Raw genomic sequence first — 9,829 nt, 5'->3', positions numbered from 1 at the left:
CTCCTCGATGAATCCCTCGTGTAGGGGAAAAGAAAGGTGTAGGGTGTCCATTTATAAGAATAGAGATAGTAGAGGATGTAACACAATTCATAATGAGATTTATGAGGCAAGGAGGAAAATTGAGGATGGATAGTGAATATTTAATGAAGGACCATTCTAAGTGGTCAAAAACTTTTTTGAGGTCAATTTTAAGAAGCATGTTTCCTCGATTGCCCTTTTTGGTTTTGAATGAGTGAATTGCTTCTTGAACAATAATAGCATTATCAATAGTGTGACGACCTGGGATGAAGTTACTCTGATAGGGGCTGTTAATGGTATCAAGGTATGGGCGAATACGTGAGATAATAATTTTAGTGATGATCTTATAACTAGTGTTACAGAAAGCAATAGGACGGTATTGAGTGATCCGTTCAGGACTTTTAACCTTAGGAATTAATATAAGATAGGTTTGATCTATTAGAGGAGGAATTAGGAAAGTGTCGAATGCATCAGTACATAATTTATAAATAGTCGTTTGTGTATCGTTCCAAAATTGTTGAAAAAATATTAGGTAAAAACCATCGGGCCAGGTGCCTTTAAAGGTTAGAATGAGTAAATAACTTGATGAATCTATGCATTAGTGAGAGGTCTGGATAGGTGTTGGGAGATATCAGATTTAAGAGCATTTGGGGCGTAAATAGCTTGTTGTTTGAGACTTAACAGGAGATTAGTGGTGTAAAGTGTGTGAAAATGAGTAATGATTATGTGGTGGATAGTGGATTGATCAAATGTCCACTTTCCTACTATGTCATTAAGACCAAGAATACTATTTTTTCGTTGTGGATGAACTGTGGAAAGATGGAAAAACTTAGTATTCGCATGAAGGTTCTGAACTCAAGATTTGAGTTTCCAAAAGTCTTCTTCATTTTTCAAAAGAAGATTAAATTCATGAATAAGGTTATTTTCCGGCATAAGGTGAAAGCCAAATTTTTTATGGGGGTCCATTTTTTGACAACCAACAATATGAGCTTGAAGTACCTTTTTGTGGAAGATATTGCCGAAACATTGACTATGCCAACTTTTAAGAACACTAGAGAATTAGGTAAGTGTAGGCATATAAGTGTTAGAGTGATGCCAAATAGTGTTTACTAGTGGAGCAAAGTTGGGGTGACTAGTCCACATAGTTTCGTAGTGGAAGGAGGGCGAAGGATGTCGAGTTGCCCGAGCAAGGTTTAAAAGAATTGGGCAATGGTCCGAGTGGGTACGTGGAAGGTAAAGGACAGAAGAATTTTGAAATAGGTGGAGCCAATCAGAGTTTGCCAGAAATCTATCCAATCTTTCCATAATAGAGATGTTGCGAAATTTCTGTTATTGGTCCATGTGAATCTACCACCTTATCTTGCCACACATTGTAATCTTCTTGCTAACCCACCTGATACCAAATGGATTTGGATCCTTCATATCCCCAATAGAATTAAAACTTTTCTTTGGCTACTCATTCTTAATCAGCTACCTACTGCTTCATACCAATCGTTTATTAATATTCTTCACCACCCTTACTGCCACTCTTGTGTGAACATACCTGAATCTCTCCATCATCTTTTCTTACCATTTGGAAATTATTTAATATTAACACTACTAACGTTATTTCCTCCACTGCTTGGCTTAGAATGCACTGTACCAACACTCACCAGTCTTTCACCTATCAAGGATTTGAAGTTCCAAAAACTTTACTTATCCCTTTCATCCTTTGGCATATCTGGACTAACCGAATCATAACCTCTCCAATAACTTGTATACACGTCTCCATAAAAATATTCTCTTCCATGTAATCGAATTTCATTACCTCACTCCATCTCCAAATCCCCATCCCATTTCCACCATCAAATATATTAAATGGCACCCGCCCACATCACCCTTTTTAAAACTTAATCTTGACCACGCTTTTAATCCCATCACTAAGATAGGTGGTACTGCTGGAGTATTTAGAAACAATCAATGCCAGTGGATTCGTGGTTTTACAACAAAAATCCCGTGCTCGTCAACACTCGAACCAGAAGTACAAGCCTTATTGATAGGATTGAAAATTGCTCAACAATTCCACCTATATCCACTACAGATAAAAACAGATTCTCAAGTAATGCAAAGAGTCTTATACGTGGGGACTAATCTTTACTAACCTATTATTTTGGAATGCATGTCATTACTGATAATTCTAGGGCATCCGGAGCTTCAGCATATGTACCGTGACGCCAACACTGTAGCGGATCTACTTGCTAAGCATGGAATAACTTTAGCTCCTTGCGCAGGCCATCAACGCTGTCATCCTCTACACCATGAAGAACCCCCTCTTTATGATTTACTTACTTTCAATAATGACTGTTCTGGAACTTGTATAGCTAGAACAATCCCCCTATGTAAAACGTCTCTACTTGTCTTTCTTAACTTTTAATAAATATCTATATTAGAAAAAAATATGAGACATATCTGGGCTGAAGTACCACGTTTCTAAGGTGACGTGCACAAACAACCATTTTTACGGTTGTTGTTTAGTAGGGGTGTCAATGGATATTTAAAAACCGACTAAACCGACCGAACAGTACAGAACCAAACCGATTTTTAGGTTTTTTTTAATAAAACTATAGTTTTTTTATATAAATCTATAATTGTACTGGCAATTAGGGTAGGTTTTTTATTTTATGAAAATAAACCAAAACAATACCGTGGCTCTTGAAATTATAAAAAAGGTTACAAGCCAATAATTAATTAAACTCAAAATCCTAATTTCCAAACCTATTATATTACTCCTATTGAAACTAAATTATTTCCAACATATTCACTAACAAGACACAAGGTAACTAGCAATTATGAGTAGCAAACTATAATGTATTGAATATGTTTCCTTTTGTATGATTTAAATTTATAGTTTTAAATATTTAATCTTCTATAAACTTTATTCTTGAGTCCGAGCTTGTTAATATCTTTTTACCTGTGTGATTTATATTTTCTTTGTCTTTGTTTAGTTTCTTTTGCACTACTGTAGAATAGTTGATAGATGTATACTTTGGCCATCTTTCATGTCTCTTAGTTCATCACCCTTTAAATAGTAAAAATGTTTAGAGAGTTTTGATAAGTCCTATAAAAGTATGTATGTTATTGCATCATGCTTCTACTAGTGACTTTTCAATGACATTTAAAAAAATACCAATAATCGAACTGTACTGATACCGAAGAGAAACCGACATGATTAATATAGTTTTTAAAAGTCTAATTTTGGTTATACATAATAGAATAACCGAAATATTGGTATGGCACAAATTTTATAAAATAACCGGCCGAATCGAACCATTGACGTCCCTAGTATTTAGGGATTAACCCGTATTTATTTTGTTTGAAAATTTAAATTAAAAATTTTAATTTCAAGATAATTCAGAATATTTGTGTCTCGAAAAAATAAATTTAAAACTTGTGTGAGGACGTGATTTTTGCCCTATATGAATTACTTCCATAATTCAAAACAAAATAATTTCTTTTCATTATCTGTAATTTTTGTGGATTTTGTGGCATTTTCTGTTAATTGTTTGCATCTGTCTGTGCATTTTATTTTGTTTAATTAATGAAAAATACAAAAATATGTTGCATTTGTATTTAGAATTTAATTTTACATTTTTAGGATTAGTTGACAAATTAGTTGTTTTATAGAAGTGGGAAAATCACAAAAAAAAATAGTTTATTTTGTACTTTTAATTTTCATTTTGAATTTCAAGTAGTTTTCTTTTTAATTTACTTTCTTAATTAATTATGATAATTATTATTTGGGTTTAAGTAGTGTTTTGATGGGGTAATTAGGTTTTAGGATTTAATTTGATTTTTAATTTACTTTTGAAAAAAAAAAATTGTTGAAAAAAAAATTTGATTGAAAAATTGGAAAATAAAAAGAATATATAGACAAATTTGGGCTGCCTTTAATTAAAATCCACACAGGCCCAAAACTTTTTCCCTTACCCGTCTAAAATGGCCCAAAACCCGTCCCAAACCCGGGTCCAACCGATCCATCCCCCAATAACCAAAACGGCGTCGTTGTATACCTTTTTGATCACGACCATTGGATCTCCTTAATCCAACAGTTCGGAACTGGGGAGGTAACGATATTTATATGTCCAAACGGAACCCTACCCCCCTTCTCAGAATTCCCCCACACTTCATCTCCCTCACCTCACCCTTCGCCTGAGACCCCTTACCCAAAACCCTAACGCTGCCCTAAAATCCCACCGCCTCAAGTCGGTGGCGCCGATCCCAATTAATACCAGATTAACACCCCAGACTCCCCTTCACCTCCCCTTTCCGAATCCTTACTTCTTTTCTTTCAAATCTGTTCGAAACCCCTCGAATTTCAAATCAAAGGAGAAACCCTAGCGCCGCCTTGTTCTCTCCGGTGGCGGCGCCACCTCTGTTCAACCCCAAATCTACACCACAGAACCTCCTTCACCTCCTCTGCCCCAATCCCTAATCCTTTTCCCTCAAATCACCCCAGAACTCTTCGAATTTTAGATCAAAGTCAAACCCTAGAACCCCAATCGAGATTCTGCAGATGATTCGTGTTTAATATGATTTTATTCATCTGTCCTCTACGAGAACATGCGATTAATATCATATTTGATCGGAAACTCGAAGATTTGAAGATTCACGCTTATCTCTTCTTGGTCCGAACTGTAATAGGTATCTTTCCTTTTGTTTTTTGGTTTAATCTTTCCTTCAGTGTTCCTTTCCCATGCTCTGTTCTCTCCGTCTCTTCTTTTCATTTTGTCCCAGAATTTCTTTGAGACATGCATGAGCAAATGGTGTCGTTTTCTTAATAAGCAGTAATCTAATTAACCTAAAATGGTTAGTTTAGGTTAATGATAGATTAGTAAGTCATTTAGGCTAACTTCTCGCAAACTGTCAGTATGTGCTCTTGTGGGTTGTAATTCGATAGTAGGGCAAATGCCAATTGAAGCTGTTTGGGCTCTTGATCTTGTGAGGTTGGGCTTGGGTTAGAGTCTGACTCACTTTGGTTTAGAAAAATTGGGTCAAATTAGACCCATGACCCATTTGAGTCCAAAGGTAATTTTCAGAAGTTTAGAGGGTAATTTGGGGAAATTGGGGTAGAGAATCTAGGTGTAGCTGACCAGGGAAGCTTCTAGGAAGTTGGGGTTGGGGTTATTCTGAATTTCTAGATTGTACATTGAGGACTCCTAAGCAAAAATAAAAATTTCAGAAGGTTTTAAGTGCAATTTTGAACTCTTTAAGGCTGCCCTAGTAGCTTGCCTATAAAGGCATTGTTACTTAGAGCTCAAGGGAGATCTTGAAGAGCTAAGAGACCCAAGATCTAAGAGAATCAAGAGCTGAAAATCCAGAAAATATAGAAAACTGCACAAATTTACTGTTTCATAGAGGAGTGAATAGAAAAAATCAAAAAATACAAAAAAAGTGACTAAAAACTTTAGCGAAACACTGTTCCATTGAATTTTATTTGGTGATTTTGAAGTTTTCCAAGTTCTGAATCAAATCTCTGGCTTATTTGAGTTGAAAATTGTTTAAGCATTCCTGCAATTAGCGTATGAGGTTTTTTTAAGCTCCTGGGGTTGTTTTGAGTTTTAAACTTGGGCATTCAAGCTTGATTTGAGCTGATGTCTGCCGCTTGACACTGTTTTGCTGTTGTTGATTCCCTGCTTTCCTCTTATTTTGTTATCCCAGGTATTTCCTCATACCATTTGCTAACAAATGAGGTGCTACAAGTTAGAATCAAACTGAACCTATACATAAAGTTGGAGATCTAAGCTGGAATTTGAATAGAAATCATGTTTAAATGTTAAAATTCTATTAGCTTTTCCGTTTTACACCTTTAAGTTCCCTGTTATGAAGTAGATCATCATCTTTTCTTTCGAATATGTTAAGTCGTTCATCCATGCTCAATGACTTAAGTTTGTTTTTTGGCCATTTAGAAAGAACATTTGGATTTTGGCTATGTAAATGGACTGTTAAACATTTTACAATGACTGACTGCCTGACTATCTTAGTTTGTTTGTTTTTCTGTAGTTTGGAATTAAGATCTGGGGTATGAAGAAGTTTTGGTACTGAATCTGGTATAGCATGTTTTGAATCTGGATTTTCGAAATTGTGATGTTAGAGGGTTTAATTAATTCATGCATGTTTATATTTGTTTCAGTCAAACTTGAAGTTAGTTTGTGCTTTGGTATTCATTACTGTTAAGCTTACTGAAATAACAAGCATAAAATGAGGTACCATCTTTCAATTGGAATTCATATTAGAGATTGTTTCGTTTATGCCTGAAATCCAAACCATGCAATACTGTTTGTTTAAAAGTTAAGGGAGAGTATTAATTTTTGGGTAACAAGGTGATAATGAATAAGTCATCATAGGATAATACCCTTCATTACAAATTTGTTTTGACATCAAAATACATTTCGATCATGCTTAAGGATAATAAATTCTAGTTTAGCATTTCTGGAATATTTTGAAGCATTGTGGTTATGATTGTGATGGGAATAATTTGGATCACGAAATTGGACTATAGCGTATGGCTCAATAACTCTAAGGGGTACATTGATGCATCTGTTCTTTTGGGCTTCAGGCAAGCCTATTTTTCCTTTCGCGTGTGTAGGCGTCTGACTCTATGATTTGGACCTCTTGGTGGATTTTGGACCATAAGTCCACTCGAGTTGAAATTCCAGCTTCATCAGTTGGGCTAGTGCAAGTGGCCTCAAGAATTTAGTCTGGGATAGCCCTATCACGCTGTTGGGCTCGTGCTGGGCCCAAACGAGGCAGCTTTTTCTCTTTAAAGCATTAGTTCGCTTAAGAGCTGAATTGAACCCCACTTGCTTTAAAATTAACATAAGCCATGTAGGGAATTTCTAATTAGTTAAGAGACCTTTCAAGTAGAATAAATTGGGGCGCACCAAGCCAAACAAAATTACAAATGCTTAGCCCTCGTGTGATCATTTCTTTTAATTCTAGAATTCGGGGCGTGTCGTTTAACAAATTTCCACGGCCCTCACGAAGTTAATAACACGTTAGGTGCTTTAGGTGAGCACTTTAATAATATTACCTTCTTAAACTCGGGTGCGCATTTATGTGACCCAAATCCAAATCTCAATAACGTTAGATAAAATGTGTCAAAAACCACGGGTGTATTTATGTGACGAGGTTCGAGACGTGTTTTAATAACGTTACAATTTTCTTTTAAAAATGAATAAAAGCGGTTGAAACTAAAATTTGCACATAGGTTCAAAATTGTTTAAAATCAGATAATTAAGACGAATATAACAGTTGAGCGACCGTGCTAGAACCACGGAACTTGGGAATGCCTAACACCTTCTCCCAGGTTAACATAATTCCTTACTCGAATTTCTGGTTCGCGGACTGTTAAACAAAGTAAATCTTTTCCTCGATTCGGGATTCAATCGGTGACTTGGGACACCATAAATCTCCCAAGTGGCGACTCTGAATCTTTTAACAATAAATCTCGTTTCGATTGTCCTTTAAATGCAAAAACTCCCTTATATACTACCCTTTACCGGGGTGTAGGTAAAAAGGAGGTGTGACAGCTCTAGCGACTCTGCCGGGGATCGAACCCAAAATCTCTGGTTCAGAGTTCAGAATTCGAGCTTAGATGAATTGTTATAGTTGGCTCTATTTATTATCTGATTTTATTACATGTTTTGGCATAATGTGCTAAATGTTGCTTTTACCGCTTTGATATTATCTCAACTGTTTATAAACTGCTACGAAATCCTTCTCTTCTCATCTTCGGGGATGTGCTCGCTGGTCGAGACTCCCTATTCTGATAGTGTCATACCTTGAAATAAGAAAGAGGCTCGGATAAGTTACTAAGCTGGATGGTCTCTTGGTTCCCGGTACGTAGCCCCCTCCTCGGCTCGAGTTGTCCGCTCGGGTACACAGTCTAGAACATATACCCAGGTTTTGAACCTAGAATAACTCAGCCTCATGTCGGATCCCTAGTAGGAACGTTTGTTTGCATCATGTGCATTTTGACTTTGGAGACTCAACACAGGGGTTGGGTCTGTCAAGGACAGGTGTACCAGAAATGTAAAGACCATTATGATGCATCTTACTTGCTACTTGTGCATTCATTTGCTTCGGATTTGCATGTCGACCGGCTTATAAGGAAAATTAGAAGGGTTAATGAGATGGTTGAGAGGGATAAGTGTCTGTTTTGAAAAACCAATGTCCCAAACATACCGAAACTCTGCCGAAATTTTTTTTTAAAAAAAAAGAGAGAATTTTGTAGTTTTCAAGAAAAGAAAAAAAAGGGAAAATCTTTGTGTTTTAGAAAGGAAAAATAGTTGGTTTTATTTTGACAAATTTGTCCGAACTATGCCAGTTTGATTCTCACAGTGTGTGAGATACGTAGGCAACCCCCATCGGGTCCAACTTCCTTTTTGCAAAAATAGCCTAAAAGAACAAATATTTTACTTTTGTTTGAAAATAATTAGGGTGATGTCATTCTTGTCGGAAATAGCCGAATGTCCCTAAAAGGGCACCGGAAGTTGTTTTTGCAAGAACAACCACCTGTGAGCATTTTTCAAGGTTTTCACCGGTTAGCCAACACAGCCTTAAAATCTTCGACTCCGAGATGCTGAAAGGCCGTATTCGCAAAACCGGATTTTATTTTTAAATGAAAAGTGTCAATTTGTTTGTGAGTCAACTGAATCGTGATTTTTGCTTAACCACCCTAATAAATGTGCAGAATGAGCACAAGTCGGAATTTTCCAATAACAGTCGTGAACAAGATCCCTTTGGAGTTGCATATGCGGTGGGATGATTTGGGTAAACCGGGACAAGACACGGTCAATCAATACTTGGGAGGCCTCACTGGTTTGTTGAAGATTAATACTAGGGGGGGGCATCATAAAGACATTGGTTACATTTTGGGACCCGACCCACAACGTATTTCATTTCTCAGATTTTGAACTTACCCCAACATTGGAAGAAATAGCCGGATATATTGGGAATCACAAAGTTCCCCTGAGACACCAGTACCTGATTGCTCCAAGGGCCGTAGCCGTCCATAGGTTCTTAAAAAAACTCTGCCGAAATTTTTTAAAAAAAGAGAGAATTTTTTAGTTTTCAAGAAAAGAAAAAAAAAGGGGGAAAATCTTTGTGTTTTAGAAAGGAAAAATAGTTGGTTTTATTTTGACAAATTTGTCCGAACTACACCAGTTTTATTCTCACAGGGTGTGAGATACGTAGGCAACCCTCATCGGATCCAACTTCCTTTTTGCAAAAATAGCCCAAAAGAACAAATATTTTACTTTTGTTTGAAAATAATTAGGGTGATGTCATTCTTATCGGAAATAGCCGAATGTCCCTAAAAGGGCGTCGGAAGGTTGTTTTTGCAAGAACAACCACCTGTCGGCATTTTTTCAAGGTTTTCACCGGTTATCCAACACAGCCTTAAAATCTTTGACTCTGAGGTGCTGAAAGGCCGTATTCGCAAAACCGGATTTTATTTTTAAATGAAAAGTGTCAATTTGTTTGTGAGTCAACTGAATCGTGATTTTTGCTTAACCACCCTAATAAATGTGCAGAATGAGCACAAGTCGGAATTTGCCAATAACAGTCGTGAACAAGATCCCTTTGGAGTGGCATATGTGGTGGGATGATTTGGGTAAATCGGGACAAGACACGGTCAATCAATACTTGGGAGGCCTCACTGGGTTGTTGAAGATTAATCCTAGGAGGACATCATAAAGGCGTTGGTTACATTTTGGGACCCGGCACACAACGTATTTCATTTCTCAGATTTTGAACTTACCCCAACATTGGA

The sequence above is a fragment of the Nicotiana sylvestris genome, chromosome 8 (assembly GCF_000393655.2).
Source record: "Nicotiana sylvestris chromosome 8, ASM39365v2, whole genome shotgun sequence".
Lineage (NCBI taxonomy): Eukaryota > Viridiplantae > Streptophyta > Magnoliopsida > Solanales > Solanaceae > Nicotiana > Nicotiana sylvestris.
Note: the sequence above shows the minus strand (reverse complement) of the source record.